This window comes from Amblyomma maculatum, chromosome 6 (genome assembly GCF_055883805.1).
Source record: "Amblyomma maculatum isolate TAMU_Amacu chromosome 6, ASM5588380v1, whole genome shotgun sequence".
NCBI classification, from domain to species: Eukaryota; Metazoa; Arthropoda; class Arachnida; order Ixodida; family Ixodidae; genus Amblyomma; species Amblyomma maculatum.
Genome location: NC_139349.1, coordinates 157,066,810 through 157,085,136, shown reverse-complemented (window position 1 = coordinate 157,085,136; position 18,327 = coordinate 157,066,810). Strand labels below are relative to the sequence as shown.

Sequence of the window (18,327 nt, the reverse complement as noted above, 5' to 3'; positions counted from 1 at the left end):
ACTTCTTAACAAAAAGGCCACAGCCACCCGCTGTGCCAGTAGCGTGCGAAATGCACACATAATGTGCTCTGAAAGGTTCCACCATGCGGTTTGTTGCTTCCTCACTTTCAACTTTTGTCTCTTGAATAGCAATGACGTCGAGGTTTTCCATGAAAAGCCGACTTAGTTGATAATGCCTTCTCCGAGTGGACAAGCCCCGCACATTCAGCGTGGCCACATGCAAACTTATTTCTATGTTCACTGCCATTTTTTTTTTCTCAAGGAGCTCCCGAACCGCATGGTGTTACCTTCGACTTTGGAGCCCCCGATCGAAATCTCATTTTCTCCCCCTTGCACAGTCTTTTGCAGTCTACAGTTCTTAGACACGGCGTTTTTTAAATCGCCGCGAGAAGCTGTCCCTGCCTTAGCCATCGTACCCTCGTTGGCGGATCCAACACTCACTTGGCTGGAGATCACGTCGGTGGCATCACCGACGGTTTCCGCTCGGGTCTCGGCTCCGGCGGAATTTTGGGTGCTACTCTTAAGGACGGCCTTCGGTTGGGCAGAGCTTTCACTGGTGGCTCCTCGTTGGCTTCGTTTCCTTTGCCGTGCACATCGTTGCTGCTGTCGGCGTGAAGTTGTTTCGTTGCTGTAGGCATGGTTGACATCACGACGTCTTCACTATCCTGAGTTTTCCCAGGCGATGCACAAGTAGCTTCGCTCCTATTTCCACCATTCTCGTCCGCAGCGTTTTCCGTCGCAGGAGAAGCTTCCGATATACTCTTTGTTTGCGCTTTAACTGGTCCTTCTGTTTCAGGAGCAAGTGCGGAATCCTTGTCTGCAGTAGGTGGCACGCTCCCTCCACCAACTGCTTATTCTGCGTCCACTGGGTCCACGAGATGTTCTGCCTGGACTTCGTTGCCCGCACTGATACCTGCTACATATGCATACGACCTAGAGCTCATAGCTTCTTCATGGCCGTATCGCTTGCACATGGCACAGCGAGGCACTTTACACTCCCTCCTGATGTGCCCTCGACTACTGAATCTCAGACTTAACGGCGGGCGCCCCGGTGAGACTAGTAGTGCCGTACTTCATGAAATGCGCATTTGGTGAGGCAAGTCCTCCAGTGTCACACCGGGCTTTATCTTGAGGATTACAGTGCGAATAGAGGAACCTTTGTCTGCCATACCCTGAACGCGCCAGCACTCCCGAGACAGGTCAGTTACTTTGCCGTATGGGGATAGTGCCACACGAATATCTTCGTCAGGGACGTTATGAAGCACCCAGTAGAGCTTCAGCCGCACATCCTGGTTAGCCGGGTCGTTGAGAAGGCACCGTTTTCCTTTCACTTGAACATCGCTAGCTTCCAAAATTTTTCTTGTCGCTTCTGGGCTGTTAAAGGTGACCGCCCACACATGGTTCATCTGGAACGCCCCCAAAGCTAGCACCTCAGGGAGCATTCCGAGACGGACCAGCGTGTCGCGAAAGTCTTCCAGGCGAAAAGGCCTGGCTTTCAAATCACCGTGAAGAAAGACGGTGTTCAAAACGCACGCACCTGTTGGCAATTGCGGCAGCACAACTTGATAATCCTGGGCATCACCAGCAAAAAACCTGTTTCCGCGGCCCTCACGGGCCGCTGACACCGCTCCACCGGAGCTCATGATAACACGACCGTCACGGTCGGTGGGCGGAAGTGGAATCCACTACACCAGCGGCGCGATGGTTTGTGCAGGACGCAGATTTTTTTCCTACTCACGCTCTTTTCAAATAGTGCGATATCGGGCTGTGAAGCCCGCAGCCGAGCAAAATGAAGAGCGTCTGTGTCACCGACATCAGGCTATAAACTAAAAAGAGGGCAGAAAGGCAGTTATCCGTGCGCCGCCCGGGAATCGAACCCGGGTCCCAAGAATGGGAATCTTGCATGATACCACCACACCAGCGGCGCTTTTTTTTTTCTTTACTGCCTGACTTTGACACAAATACACCGCACTGCAACTCAAAACAACAGAAACAAAGGAATAATATATGTACACAAAGCTAGTTCGCGTTGCCTAACACCCACTGAGGGGCAGGCATTGTCATGTTAAAATTCCTTGAGCACCGTCAAAGGTTCCAGCTTTGACTGCCACTCAGGAGCACATGGTTGCAATTTAAGCACATCGAGCCATCGCTGCACACTTTCACGGAAATACATGCGGGCTGGCCGTGCATCTGGATCACAGTGATAACCAGCCATTCTTGCGCGCCATATACTGTGGAGGCACATTAATATAACCTGGTCTAACGGCATATCATCATGGTTATCCAATGGCAAATACATAATGCCATGGGAATCAAGGGGTAACTGTGTTTTTATTGTCCTTTGCAGAACATCCCACAAATATACCCCCTTCCAGCAATGCAAAAACACGTGATCTATTGTCTCTGGTTGTTTGCATATGAGACATTGGGCCCCCCACGGTAGGAACATACCCTTTTCCTCCATAAATTATTTTACACACAAAGTACCGGTATGTAGCATAAAGAAAAACGTTTTAGCTCCCGTAGCAACTTGCATTTTCTTTACGCGTTTTAATACATTACTTCCTGTGCCTCCATGGTATAAAGCTCTGTACAAGGGCACCGGGAACGCCACTTCACAAACATCTTTGTATAATGTTCTCCTGTTAACATTACTTAAATACTCTTTCGAAAAACGTGCGCGTAAGGATTTAATGCTCACAACAATTTCCCTAAAGAATCCAAAAAGAGAACCCGGCATACAATGAGTATAAACTACGAAATCAGGCAACGCTCGACCAAGTCTTTGTTGACACACTGTGCGCAGGAATGGATCGCTGGCATCCCTAAAAAACATAAACCGGTTGACAATCTGTCGCACAAACAAATGACCCGGACCAAGCCCCCCATGCTTCACCTGCCGGAACAAATTTGTCCGACTGCACCTCTCCCAACTCGAGGCCCAAACAAACACCGCAAAAACTCGATGCAATTTTTGCACATTTACACGGGAGCAATGCAACACTTGCATTACATACCATAACTTAATAATTAAAAACAGGTTGCAAACTGCGGCTCTTGCAAATATTGATAATTGAGCGCTTTTCCATTTCTCCGCTTTTTCACGGGTTTCTTTGACCTGCTCTAGCCAGTATGGCTCGCTTTTCTTGTAAAATTCCAAGGGCACACCCAAGTACTTTGCAGGCGTTGTAATCCACGACACATTAGCGAAAGTGTCGGGGGTCAGCTGCCATTCTCCGTGCCAAAATCCCAGGCACTTAGCCCAGTTAACTTTGCTCCCCGTCACTTTGCTAAAATGTTTTACCACATCCACTGTCCTCTTTATACTCTCCTTATTTACACAAAAAACCGCAACGTCGTCTGCGTAAGCCAGCAATTTGACTTCTGACTCCTGCAGTCGAAGACCATCAATGTCATTGTTTTGTAGGATGCTTAAACACAATGTTTCAATATAAATGCCGAACAAAAGAGGGCTGAGGGAGCAACCTTGGCGCACCGAATGTCGTACGTTGATGGGGGCCCCCAGTGACTTATTGACAGTTAATCTCGTAGTGCAGTTACGGTACGCCAAGGCCACTCCCTCTCGAATAACAGAGCCGACATTAACATAGTCTAATATACTGAACAGAATAGCATGTGCCACACAATCAAAAGCTTTCTCCAAGTCCAACTGCAGTAACGCAACACATGCATGAGTTGCATCGCAGCATTCGAGCACACTTCTCGCTTTGTGAATGTTCTGAAAGATAGATCGCCCTTTGATACCGCACGTTTGGTGAGGGCCCACTAGTTCGCATATAACCGTTTGTAGTCTGCCAGCAAGCACCTTCATATAAATCGTGTAATCAATGTTTGTTAGAGCAATGGGCCTGTAAGACGACAACTGTCTAAGCTTATCTGGTTGGTCAGTTTTCGGAATAAGTACTGTGTTCGACGATCCGAAGGACGCAGGCAGTGCCTTCAGTTCATACGCTTCATTAAATAAGGCACACAACAAAGGAAATAGCTGTTCCTTGAACGCTTTATAAAAAGCCGCACTCAGGCCATCAGGCCCGAGTGATTTCCCTGGCTTTAAATTTTCTATTGCCCGCTGCACTTCTTTTTCGCTTATTGGCCGCTCCAGTCTTTCTTTTTGTTCGTCATCAATTTTTGGCATCGCGTCAAGAAAGGATTCTTTAAAACGGTCCAAATAAACCTCTCGGGACGAAAATAGCTCTTCATAATACTCCCGGAAAGCTTTCGCGATTCCTTCGTTATCGGTTTCTGTGCGTCCTGCCCAATCTACCTCTGCCACGTGATTTCGCCTTGCATTTGCTTTTTCTATTTCCTCCCAAAGATCCTTTTGTCGGCGTCTCATCCATGGCCAATTTTTCCGCTCTCGAACGTACCAGTGCTCCGCGATAACGGTCTTCGTCATTCAGTTGAAGTCTTTGTTTTATTTTTCTAACGTCGTCCATGTATAACCCTGGCGTGTTACACTCCAGGGCTAACAATTTATCTAGCAAAGATCTTAAATGCATTTCATTTTGTTTTTCTTGAAACCGTATGTAGCTGGCCTTTTCTATAGCTTTGATTTTAATTTGTTGCTTACACAGTTCCCATTCTTGACCCAGTTCGTGGGTGTCCTCCTGACAAATCTTACCAATTTCTTCTTCTACTAGTCTGGTGAATTGCTCGTTATTCAGCAGTTTATTATTTAACTTCCACAATTCCCAATTAAAACCGCTACCTCCCTTCCTTGTTCCAATTGTACACTGAACCATGCAGTGATCTGAGTACGTTACCACCAAAACATAATCCTGGCAGTTTGGAGCCAGTTTTGCGGACACATAAATTCTGTCAAGGCGGGCGTGGCTAGAACCCTGAAAATGCGTATACTGAACCCGTCGCTCGCTCGTGAGACACTCTGCAACGTCTTCTAGTGCAAACTCGTCAATCAAGCGCGAAAGTACCTTTGTGCTACGATCCCTAAATGTACGATGTCTAGTTTTGTCATCGGAGCTCAGTACACAATTGAAATCTCCGAGAAAGACAAGTTGCTTATCCGTGTTTAAATACTTTTAACAAAATCAAACAAAGCAGCCCTCTCATCAGCTACCGTAGGTGCATGTATACAAACAGCACGCCACTCAGCCGAGCAACAACTAAAATCGAGGACCACACCCCGACCCGACGGAAAAGAAGCATGCGACTGCACTACAAGACCCGGCAACTTCTTCACAAACAGGACGCATCCAGCAGAAGTACCAACTGCATGACTGACAGCTGCGTAAAACCGCGACGGGAAACGTTGCACCATGCTCTCGGTCTCTTGTTCACCCTCGACTTTTGTCTCTTGAACTCCAAGTATGTCATTTTCATTTAAAAGGCGCAGGACTTGGCTCTGCTTCCTTTTCGCTGCTAGACCTCTCACGTTAAGGGTCGCAATCTTTAGTGACAGTACATAAGCCATTTTCTTAGAGTGAAAAGGGGCCAAGAGCATGGTGCTTACCTTTCACGTCTAGCATGGCGCTAGACGCTTTCGTTGACGCTAGAGCCATGAGGTTGGACTGGCAGACCTTGTGACAGGGGCGGCTTTTCGGCAGCTCTCCTGTCCGTCGAGACATTCGGTCTTGGTTTGAAGGTCGCCCTCCTCCCTTTTGGCGTTTTTATCGGCGGCTCGTCATTGCTAGCTACCTCTACCTTGCTTGTCTCACTTGTGATCTCGTCGTGGGCGCGCTTCGCAGGGCCTTGGACGTGGGTCGCTCGGCCGCTGCTCATTTCGAGGGTTTCCTGTCTGCCCGCAGACTCCGGAAGATCACTTTTTGAGCTCTCGGCATCGCTCACCCTTCCTTCTTCTGACGGTCCGTTGTTTGGTAGTGTGACTTCCTTGTCTGGCCTACTGAAGGTCTCGTCACCTCCCCCCGGGGGCACTAACATACCTAGATACTTTGTTGGGCGAGTTGGTACTTATTCATTTTTAATACAAACAGCGCGAACACGAAGACAAGGGACAAGAAACAAGAAAGCCAGAGTACATGCGCTGTACTGTGGCTTTCTAGTTTCTTGTGCCTTGTCTTCGTGTTCGCGCTGTTTGTATTAATAATGACTAACATACCTGTCGTTGCTGCTAGCTTTTCAGCTTCTCCGACCCCTTTTGCGGCCTCTTCTGTATCTGCCACATCCATTTGGTGCTCAGTCATGTCCGCCCTCGCTGTTGGTGCAGTAGCCACTACATACGTTCGTACGCAATCTTCCTCGGCGTGGCCAAAACGCTTACATGTTGAGCAACGCGGAATCTTACATTCCCGGCGCACATGACCGGTCCCGCGGCAGCGCAGCCACTGCATTGGCCGCCCAGGCACCACAACAAGGGCCAACTCCCCTGCTACACTTATCTGGTGAGGCAGGTCTTCTATCTTAATCCCGGGCTTCAACTTCAGGAGCACGGTTCGCGTTGTTGAGCCCTTTTCGTGAACGCCCTGGACTCGCCACCGCCCACGGATCGCTTCGGTAACCTCACCGAAAGCCGCAAACGCAGTTCGGATATCCTCATCCGCCACGCCATGCAACATCCAGTGGAGCCGTAGCTTCACCTGTTGGTCCTCCGGGTCAATGATGATGCACCGTCGACCTTTCACTTGAAGCTCCTTGAAGGCTACCAGCCGCTTGGTTGCTTCAGTGCTGCTAAAAGTCACCGCCCAGACATGGTTTATTTGGTAAGCCCCCAAGGCCACCACGTCTGGGAGTGTACCTGTCTTGGCCAGGGCGTCCCGGAAATCTTCAACCCTGAAGGGTCGCACTCGTACGTCGCCGTGCAAAAAAACTGTTGAAAACAACACGTCCGGTGGGCAGATGCGGCAAAATGATCTGATATTCCTTAGCGTCGTTTCCGTTAAGCCGGAGCTCATGATTTACCGTCCGTACACGCCGGTGGCCGGAAGTAGAATGACTACACCAGCGGCGCGATGGTTTCTGCAGGACGCAGATTTTTTCCTGCTCACGCTCTTTTCAAATAGTGCAATATCGTGCTGTGAAGCTTGCAGCCGAGCAAAATGAAGGGCGTCTGTGTCACCGACATCAGGCTATAAACTAAAAAGAGGGCAGAAAGGCAGTTATCCGTGCGCCGCCCGGGAATCGAACCCGGGTCGCAGGAATGGGAATCTTGCATGATACCACTACACTAGCGGCGCGATGGTTTCTCTAGGACGCAGAATATTTTCCTTTTTTTTATTGCCTGCTTAGACATACATCGCTACACAACAAAAGTGAAAGAACACTGGAGAAGAATGCACATAGCGTCGGTATGGGCTAAAACTTCTAGCCAAACCTTGACTGATGTAAAGGGGCTACAAACTCTTCATGTGCATAAGGGGCTCAATCCTCGATACCTATTCGGGCACCGGGTACACATTCTTGTGGGTTGTCATGAGCGCCGCAACGGATTCGCAAAAGTACTGGCGTGGCGGCCTTGCATCAATGTCGGCGTGTGGCGCTACCATGCAGGCCTTCCATATACAGTGCAATCCCATCAGCATTACTGCGTCGAAAGGGACGCCTTCATCATTTTCCAAAGCTTGGAAACGAATTCCTCGGGGGTCTAGTGGCAGGTCTTTTTTTCAGTGTTCTTTGCAGTATGTCCCAAAAGAACACGCCACCCAAACACTCCAAGAAGACGTGCTCGATGGTTTCGGGCTTTCTGCATAAAAAACAATGCACACCCCAGTGAACGTACAGTCCCTTTTCCTCCATCCAGGTTTTTACCTCTAAGGTTCCGGTGTGCAGCCTAAAAAAAAAAAGGACTTTGCGCCTGGAGCCACATGCATTCTCTTTACGCGCTTTAAAACGTCGCTACCGGGATTGGCACTGTACATGGTGCGATACAGTGGTACAGGGAAAACTACGTGTACAAGGTCCTTGTACAACTTTTTGCGCTTTACTACAGCTAAATAATCGCGTTAGAATCTCGCACTTAAGAAATTACAGGCCGCCACGACCTCCTTGAGAAAACCAACAGCACGTGCTGTTACGTATTCGGTAGAAACAACAAAATCTGCTTGAAGTTTGCTTAATCTGATCTGTAACACAGTGCGTAAAAAAGGGTCCTTCACGTCTCGAAGGAAGCAGAAATGATTAACTACCTGCCGCAGGTATAAATGCGACAAGCCAAGGCCTCCATTACCAACACTACGGAAGAGGTTTGTACGGCTTGTCCTTTCCCATACCGACCCCCACACAAAGACAGCGAATATGTGGTGAAACTTTTGCACATTAGCGCGCGAGCAGTGCAGAAAGCTTAGCAGATACCCCAATTTACTAACAAAAAACACATTGCACACAGTGCTGCGTGCGAACATGGACAAGTCCCAACCTTTCACCCTCTCCGTCCTATCACGCATTTCCCCAACTTGATTCCGCCAGTAGGGCTCACTGTCGCGGTAAAACTAACGGAGCACCTAGGTACTTCGCGGGTGTACTAAGCCATTGCATGATGGCGAAAGTACCAGGGGTCTCTGGCCAAGTACCATGCCAAAATCCAAGGCACTTAGCTCAATTGACAGCACTACCGCTGGCAGCACAGAAACGCTTCACAATATCCAGTTTTCAAAATGTTCTCATAGTCAACGCAGAAAACCGCAACGTCGTCGGCATATGCAAGGAGTTTGACCTCGGCTTGCTGTAGTTTGAAGCCTTTGATATAACAAGTCCCGATGACACTGAGGCAAAGGGGTTCTATGTACATATCAAAGAGTAGAGGCGAGAGGGGGCAATCCTGGCGGACAGATTGTTGCACCTCGATGTGCGCTCCCACCAACTTGTTGATTATTAGCCGCGTCGTGCAACCACTGTACGCCATTTTGACACCCTCTGTGATGACTGTTCCATCGTTTACATGTTGCAAAATGGTAAACAGAATTTCGTGTGGCACTCGATTGAACGCTTTCTCCAAATCGAGCTGGAGTATTGCGACGCGCATGTGTAGAGCATCGCAGCAATCCAGCACGCATCTCGCCGTATGGATGTTTGAGAATATTGATCGGTCTCTGATACCGCACGTCTGATGTGGTCCAACTATATCCTTCATAACCGTTTGAAGTCTTTTAGCGAGTACTTTCTTGTATATCTTATAATCAACATTGGTTAAGCTAATAGGACGATAGGCAATTACTTGCCTTAATGCGGCTCGATCATCTGTTTTGGGGATCAGAACTGTATGAGTGGACAGGAAAGAAAGCGGTAGACGCTTTCGTTCGTAAGCATCATCTAAAACTCGAACCAATATAGGCGCTAGTTCCTGCTTAAAAGCTTTATAAAAATCGGCGCTTAATCCATCTGGCCCCGGGGATTTCCCTCGTGTTAAGTCGTCAATTGCCAACTCTATTTCATCGGCTGTAATCGGGCGCTCTAACCTCTCTTTTTAGTTGTCATCAATTCTGGGCATCAAATTCAGGAATTCTGCCTTGAAGCTGTTTGAGCCGACCCCGCTACGCATGAATAAGGCTGTATAGAAAAATGTGAAAGCGTGCTCGATGTCGTTTTTTCCTTTTACGATAACTCCGTCCTGCTCAATTTCTGAAATCATGTTCTTGCTGGCCCATTTGCGTTCCATTGCCGGGGTCCTTTTAGTTGGCGCCTCACCGGTTATCACTTTATCTGCTCTTGCTCGAACAAGCGCTCCGTGATAACGTTCGATATCTATCTTCTCCAGCTTTTGCTTGAGTTCACAGATGTAGGCCTTGAATGTGCCGGGGGCTATATTTTTTCATTTATTAGCATTTGCAAGGTTTTCCGCAAATCTGCCTCATACTTATTCTTCGCATGCTTTATGGCACTGGCTCGTTCCAATGCCTTCATTTTTGTTATTTTTTTAAAGTTTCCCATTGCTCGCTTATCGCTGTGGCTGTGTCGTTCTCAATTTTTTCAAGCATAACTGACACCTGTTCTTTGAAAGCATCGTCATCCAAGATTTTCGCGTTCAATTCCACAGATCCCATGTGAAGATTTCCTTTTTTGCCTTATGTCCAAATCCAAATCCACTTTATTTCCAACCTACAAGTTGGGGGCCCCCAGGGAAAAAGCTGTTGCAGACAGCTTGACTGGGCCCTGGGGGCCTACAGGCAGCATCTCGCAGAGGATTTCACAACACAGTCAAAAATGAATATGTACATGAGATCAAAATCAAAAGAATTATACACACATTATACACACATCAGTATTTATTCATTGCCTCATCATAAAATTTGTTAATTCGTGTCTAAATGTGTTAAACGGGGCAGTAAAGTCAATGTGGGCTTTAAGTTTATTATAAAGTGATGGTATGCGGTAGCCAAGAGTGGCCCGGCCATAATTTGTTCGTGTATGTGGCACTGGCGTTAGTTCCCTGCGTAAGCTGTAAGCATGCAAGGGACGGTGCGTATCATTGGGAAGGTTACGTTTATGCATATAACGAGACAGTTTGTAATCATATAATTTAGTTGCTTTAAGCATACTATGTTTAGTAAACAAGGGATCAGTAGATAACTGGCTAGGGTTTCCATAAAAGTTTTCAAGAATTCGTAGCACCTTTTTTTGTAGCTGCTCGAGTTTATTATAATTATGGAAGGTTGTAACTCCCCAAACTAAAATGCAATATGAAAGACGAGAGTAGAAATTAGCAAAATATATTGCTTTTTTGAGCCTCACTGGAAGTAATTCTCTCAGCTTATAGAGACAGCCAACTGTTTTGCTTAATTCTATCGCCAACTTGCTAACATGTGTGTTCCACGACATGGTTTCTTCAAACCAGACGCCTAAAATTTTTTCTGAAGTTGCACGCTGCAACGCTGTACCTTGAAAGTTTAGGACTAGCTCAGTGTCACAGGCTTTGTTATAAGGCTTGAAAATAACATATTTAGTCTTTTTACCATTCAAGGTTAATCTGTTTTTATGCAACCACTCTTCAAGTTTGATCAAATAACTATTTATGACAGTGTTCAATTGGGTTACGGTTTTTGCGGAGAAAAAAATATTTGTATCATCAGCGTACATGACCAGTTTCGGTGAAAGAGGCAAATAGCACATATCATTAATATACAAAATGAACAACAAAGGTCCCAGGATCGATCCCTGAGGTACACCATGTCTTACTGTTGTAATCGAAGAAGTCAGATCATTAACTTTTACACACTGTTTTCTGTCTGAGAGGTAACTTGTGATAAGATCAAGAGCAACACCACGTATGCCATAATCTTGCAACTTTGAGAGTAATATATTATGGTTTACACAGTCAAATGCTTTTCTGAGGTCAATGAATAAACCTACAGTGAATTTTTTGCTATCCATATTTTTAAGTATTTCATCTTTGATTTGTAATAAGGCCATTTCAACTGATTTTCCTTTCTGGAAGCCGTACTGCGATTCACTGATAGCATGGTATTTAGTAAAAAAATTTGTAAGTTGAGCATTAATAACATTCTCAAAACCTTAGAAAATATGGGCAAAACGGATATTGGGCGATAGTTTGATATATCACTAGCACTTCCACCTTTGTGGACCGGGGTTATACGCGCTTGTTTAAGGTCAGAAGGAAATATACCAGTTTCAATCATTTGATTGATTATAAGTGCGAGTGGTTTGGCTATAATAGGTGCTACATGTTTAATAGGGACACAGCTCAGGCCATCTAGTTCAGCTGCGACATTCTTTCGAATTCTGGCCATGAAGCTGATGACTTCTTGGGAAGTAACTGGGGAGAGCATAACTGAATTCTCAAGCCATGGGCGAAGTCTCGAAAACGAATTAGTACAGTCTCTGTTTGGGGAAACGTATTCGCCAACATTAGCAAAAAACTCATTCATTGTGTCCAACGCCTCTATATCAGTCTTCCCATCAGCAAAAGCTGCAATATTAAGGGGACACTTAGCTTTAAGGTTATTGGTCAAATTACTGACTTCCTGCCATAGCTTTCTTGGGTTGTTGTATATCTCAGCAAACAGACACTGATAGTAGTACGCTTTTGCAGTCCTTAAATCAGCATTTAATTTATTACGGAATGTCTTGTATTGTTTTAGTAGGATAGTGTCACGTGATCGGAGGAAAGAATGGTACATTTTGTTTTTTACTTTTATTTTCTTATGCAGGGTGGTCGTAATCCAAGGCTTGCGTATTTTTTTTCTTCGGTTAGACTTGTGCACCAAGGGAAAATGTTTCTCATAGTAGGCCTTGAATATACCCAGGAAAAGACTGTATGCTTGACTAGGATCGCATTTGGCGTAGACACCTTCCCACTGAATATTTTCTATTTCAGTGTAAAATTCATCGAGCGAAGCAGAGCTAATGTCCCGATAAGTAGAGCTAAAAATGACTTTCTGCTTGACGATCACTGTCGGCAAACATGTAAAAATCGGGAGGTGGTCACTGATATCAAGGGAAAGCACACCTGATAAGCACTGGTCACAAGGTACATTGGTGATGCAGATGTCTAGAAGTGTGGCACTGGTATTGGTAACACGGGTAGGCAAAGAAATTATATTTGAACAAGCGAAAGTGCGAAGTATCGTTTCTAGGCGTTCAGAAGATGAATCTTCGCCAAGCATATTGATATTCACATCGCCCATAACTAAGAAGGCTCCTTGCATTGAATGGAGGCTTGACAGCAAAGTTTCTATGAATTCAAAAAATTGGGACTTATATCCTAATGGTGGCCTATAGACAGCTGCTATAAGAATATTTTTTAACCGTACCACAAAGCACTCAACATTTGGTGTAATACATGTCAATTCGCTGACAGCTTCACAGGCAATTGTGGCTTTGATGAACATAGCAATTCCACCACCTCGGTTTGCGGGCCGCACGATGCCGTGATAAATATAATCTGGTATTGTCGGTGGACTATCAGTAACAGAAAGCCAGGATTCTGTGAATAATATCGCATCAAATTTATCCCGTAGGTCATCAAAGAACATGCGCAGATCGTCCATTTTATTTTTAATGCTTCGAGCATTTAGGTGAAATGCCCTGAAGTAGTGGGACGGCACTTCCAGTGCTTTGTTGAAATTGCCAGGTTCATAGTATTTACACTCTGGTGCGGTAGCCATATCGCTGTTTGCGCGAAAGGGAGTTTAAAAAGCATTTTAAGTCCTATTGCATTTTGCTCAAATCTTCCTGGCAGGTGATTCTTACCATATCTGATGAATCTGTCTTCCTTGCGCAAATTTTTCCGCCCTGTGTCCAAACAAATTTCCATCCTGCCTTTCGTTTCTGTGCTACTGCGGCTCCCAAAAGCTGTTTGAGTTGCCTAGTCAGGTGCTCATTGACAAAAACAGAAGCATCTGTTTGGAAACCAATGTCTGTAGTGGAAAAACGTGCCTTCCTGGCTTTAGCTAATACAGCATTTCGCTTGTCACGTCGCACAAAGCGTACAACAATGTTCTTTTCATTAGTTTTGTTGGTTGGTACTCTGTGGCAAATGTCAACATCTTCCTGGGTTACCTGCTCCCCTACCTTTTCACAAATCTTCTGCACAATGTCGAAAACATCTCCGCTATCAGGCACACCCTTAATTTCGAGTTTATTGGCCCGTGAGTACTGTTGCAATTCTGAGATTCGCATGTGCAGTTTCTGATTTTCTGCAGCGAGTTCTTGGTTGCAGTTGCGCGTTGCGGCAAGTTCTTCACGTAGTGCCTGTATTTCTGCGGAGAGTGTGTTGACACTGTCACAAGATTCACTGCAATATTCTACACTCTGTTTGAAGGAACGAACCTTACCAGGCAGTGGTCAATGAATGAAACAGACTTCACGTGGTACTCACGACAAAGCGCAATCAGTTCGGCCGACACGTACTACACCCTATCTAGTCTGGCATGACTTGCTGCTTGAAAATGCGTGAAGCGAACGCACAGCTCGTTTCCCAGGAATTCCGCCACGTCTTCGAGCCCAAAATTCGTCAGTAATTTTGCTCAATACTGCCGTGCTGGCGTCTCTGTGCGGTGTAACACTCGCTTTATCACGCGCCGATAGCACGCAATTAAAGTCGCCCATCAGTGCAAGTTTTCGGTCAACACTCATAAAATTTTTGAGACACTCAAAAAACTGTCGTCTTTCCTCGAGCACATTAGGAGCATACAAGCATATCACCCGCCACTCTACTGAGCCAAAAGCAAAATCGCTTACAACCGTGCGCCCCGACATGTCCGTCCTCACTGCCTGGACATCAAGCCCCAAATGTTGCCGAACAAAGAGTGCACACCCCGCGGATCTCCCGACAGCATGACTAACACGTGCGTAGTACACTGACGTGAAAGGGAGCACCATACGCTCGGTCTCATCGTCGCCTTAGATTTTAGTTTCCTGTACAGCAAGGATGTCTATATCGTGTTCCACTGCCAACCTACATAACTGCCGTTGTTTCCTCCTTGCTGTAAGCCCTCGAACATTGATTGTGGCGAGTCGCAAGGACCTATCTGGTAGCGCCATTATAGCATGAAAATAGACCGAGAGTACGGTTCGTACCTTGGACGACAGGTCCCGAGGCGCAGGATCCAGCGCACAGCATGTGCCTGCGCTTACAACTACGAAGCAGGTGGCGGCGGAGGTGGAGCCGGCGGCCTTGTTGCCGTCAACCTCCGCTCGGAAGCGATGTTCGGCCGTAGGCGTAACGTCGGCCGACGCATGGGACCTGCCTTTGAAGGTGGTTCTCCGGTAACGGTCAGTCCAGGAGATGCTCCCTCTGGCTCGGCTACTTCGTGCGAGGGCTTAGTTGCCGAGACGGCGGCGCCTTCCTTGGAAGTGTCCATGGCCTCCTGCAGCTCGCTCACGCTTTCCACCGACAGCACGGTGTTGTCTTTTTCTTGCACTACGGCTGGCGTACTCGGCTCCTCTGTTGACGCAAGTGCGTCTTCTTCAAGGTTTCGCGTTTTTTCTGCGACTGGGTTCCCTGATGTATGCTCGGCAGACGCCTTTTCGTCCTTAGCGATACTAGCTTCTACCCTTGCTGTTGCTTCAGCATCAGCCTCGTCCATTAGGAGGTCCGAGTTATCGTCACTCCCCATGGGCCCTGCGACGCTGGCGTAGGTGCGCACGCACTCCGTCTCGTCGTGGCCAAAACGACGACACAGCACGCAGCGCGGTACCTTGCAGTCTCAACGAATATGACCGGTGCTCTGGCAGCACGGGCAGAGTGGTGCCCTACCCGGCACTACCACAAGGGCCAGCTCACCGGCAATTCTCAGCTGATGTGGTATGTCCTCCGGCGTCACCCCCGCCTTGAGGTTCAGCGTCATGGTTCGTGTCGTCGAACCCTTGTCGGAAACACCATTGACCCTCCAGCGCTCCTTGACCACTTCAGTCGGTCTTCCGTATGCGAGCAAAGCTGAACGTACGTCGTAATCAGGTACGGTGGGAAGCAACCAGTGCAACTTCAACCGGATGTCTTGATTCGACGGGTCGATGAGTACGCAGCGATGACTCTTCACTTGTGCTTCGGCATTCTCGAGCAACCTCTTTGCACCTTCAGCACACTTGAACGTGATTGCCCAAGCGTGATTCATTTGATACGACCCCAAGGCCGAAACCTCGGGGAGCAGTTTCAAACGGGCCAGCGTATCCCTGAAGTCTTCCACACGGTAGGGCCGGGCTGTCACATCAGCATGCATAAACACGGTATTCAAAAACAAACGCCCTGAAGGCAGACTAGGTAAAACAACACGGTACTCATCATTCGATGAAGCAGAAACCCTGTTACCGCGGCCAGAAACGGTCGCTGACACCGCTCCGTTGGAGCACATGATAAGCACGTCCGCGCGCTAGCGCGGCCGGAAGTGGCATCCGCAGAATATTTTCCTGCTCACGCTCTTCTCAAATAGTGCGATATCGTGCTGTGAAGCTTGCAGCCGAGCAAAATGAAGAGCGTCTGTGTCCACTGACAATAGGCTATAAACTAAAAGGAGGGCAGAACGGCAATTATCCGTGCGCCGCCCGGGAATCGAACCCGGGTTGCAAGAATGGGAATATTGCATGATACCACTACACCAGCGGCGCTTTTTTTTTTATTGCCTGCTTTGACAAATACACTGCAAATATATACAGATAAAACACGGTGACCATGCTGCGGTCAGCGTGAATGCTTAAAACTTCTTAAAATGAACAAGTTCATCTAGGAAGCCAATCCAGTCTGGAGGTTCTGGCAATGTACGGTAAACATCTCGTAAGTACATAATGCTTCCAATGAAATTCTCCCTGACTGGACGGATGTTTACATCGGCGTGCCTAGCAGCCATCCTTGTTCGCCATATGCTGTGGAGCCCCAGAACCATGATTAGCTCATAAGGAATGTCTCCATCGATTTCAATTGGTAGAAAACGGATTCCGTACGGTGTTATTGGTAGGTCTTTCTTTAGAGTCCTTTGCAAGATGTCCCAGTAGGACACTGGATCCCAGCAATCAATAAATACATGATCTATCGTTTCTGGTTTCTTGCATAATATACAGATAGTTGTCCATGGAACGAACCTCCTCTAACCAAGTCTTAACTGGGAGCGTGCCTGTATGAAGCTTAAAGAAGAAGGTTTTAATGCTGGGCTTAATATTCATCTTTTTAACTCTCTTTAAAACATCATTTCCTGGGCCTCCACAGTATATTGTTCGGTACCTGGGTGTTGGCAACATTGTATCCAGTAGGTCTCTGTACAGTTTTTTCCTTTGCACTGAACTTAAGTACTCAAGGGAAAATTGAGCCTTTAAGATTTGGAATGCAAGTACAACTTCTCGCCAAAACCCAGTTACTGCGCGTCCACCGTCATTGCATGATGAAACAATAAATTCAGGTAAGGCATTGCCTAAGTGCACTTGCATTACTGTGTGCAAAAAATAGTCTTTCTGGTCCCGCAGAAAAATAAATCGCGACACAATTTGTCTTAAAAACAGGTGAGACAGGCCTAATCCACCATTACAAACAGAATGAAACAAATTCGTCCTACTAGTACGTTCCCAACTTGCCCCCCAAATGAAAACCGCGAACACTCTGTGAATTTTTTGCAGATTTGTGCGTTTCATGAACAAAAATTGGAGTACGAACCACACCTTGGATATCAAAAAAAGATTGCAGACAGTCGCGCGGGCAAACATGGACAAATTACGACCTTGCCAGCCTTGCGTCTTTTCCCTGACCCTTTCTGTCCCTTGACGCCAGTACTGTTCGCTATCTTGATAGCTATCAAGTGGCATACCCAGATACTTCGTAGGCAACGATGTCCATCGCATGTTTGCAAACGTTTCCGGTCTTTCTTTCCAGTTACCATGCCAAAAGCCAGCCGATTTTTCCCAGTTAATCTCACAGCCAGTTGCGGTGCAAAAACCGCCAGCAACCTCGACTGCCTCACTTACGCTTTGTCGGTTCACACAGAAAATGGCTATATCATCCTCGTACGCAAGTACTTTCACTTCGGATGCTTGTAGCTTGAATCCACGGATTCTTTCATTATTAATCAGGCTTAAACAAAAGGACTCTAGATACAAGGCAAATAGAAGAGGGGACAATGGACATCCTTGCCTCACTGACGATCGCACGGCTATTGCGTCAGTAAGACTTTTATTTACAATATTACGGGTAGAGCACCCAGCGTATGCCTTTTTGACTCCATCTACGATAACACTTCCGATATTTACATGCTCTAAAATGGTGAAAAGGACGTCATGTGAAACGTTGTCAAATGCTTTTGACAAGTCAAGCTGTATCATTGCTACATGTCTTCCGTCTACATCGCAACACTCTAAAACGCATCTTGCTGTGTGTACATTCGTACAGATAGTGCGGCCCTTAATGCCGCACGTTTGGTGTGGACCTACCAATTGTTTAATGACACCTTGCACCCTCCTTGCCAACACTTTCATAAACAATTTATAATCCTCATTTGTGAGGCTTATAGGCCGATAGGACCCCACCGATAGAAGTTTGACTGCGTCATCTGATTTAGGAAATAAGACAATATGTGTAGCTTTGAAAGATGGCGGCATTTGTTTACCATGGTATGCTTCCTTTATTACGCAGTACAATGCCCTGCTGGCTTCCGATTTGAATTTCTTGTAAAAAGCAGCCCCTAATCCGTCAGGACCGGGTGATTTTCCAGCGCTTGTTTCTTCTATAGCCTGCTCAATTTCAAGTACACTGATTGGTTGCTCAAGCCTGGCTTTAACTTCATCCTCAAGCCTGGGCATGGTCTGCAAAAACTTACTTTCGAATTGTTCTTTGCTTTGCTTAGCCCGCCCAAGTAGCTCACTATAGTACTCTGCAAATGCTTCTTTGATAACCTCGCATTCTGTTGCAACTTCGTTATGTTGAAGTATCTTTTGAATTTTGTTTTTTTCCGC

General features: G+C 46.7%; 3 non-coding genes and 1 pseudogene across 3 annotated transcripts; all 4 read right to left on the bottom strand.

Moving 5' to 3' along the window:
* Window positions 1-1,856: 1,856 nt before the first annotated feature.
* TRNAG-CCC (transfer RNA glycine (anticodon CCC)) lies at window positions 1,857-1,927 on the bottom strand. The gene has a single exon. It is a non-coding gene; the product is annotated as a tRNA-Gly (tRNA).
* Window positions 1,928-7,104: 5,177 nt separating this feature from the next.
* On the bottom strand, window positions 7,105-7,175 carry TRNAG-CCC (transfer RNA glycine (anticodon CCC)). Its single transcript has one exon. It is a non-coding gene; the product is annotated as a tRNA-Gly (tRNA).
* Window positions 7,176-14,531: 7,356 nt separating this feature from the next.
* On the bottom strand, window positions 14,532-15,746 carry LOC146187143 (uncharacterized; annotated as a pseudogene).
* A 182-nt stretch (window positions 15,747-15,928) lies between these two features.
* TRNAG-CCC (transfer RNA glycine (anticodon CCC)) lies at window positions 15,929-15,999 on the bottom strand. The gene has a single exon. It is a non-coding gene; the product is annotated as a tRNA-Gly (tRNA).
* Window positions 16,000-18,327: the final 2,328 nt, after the last annotated feature.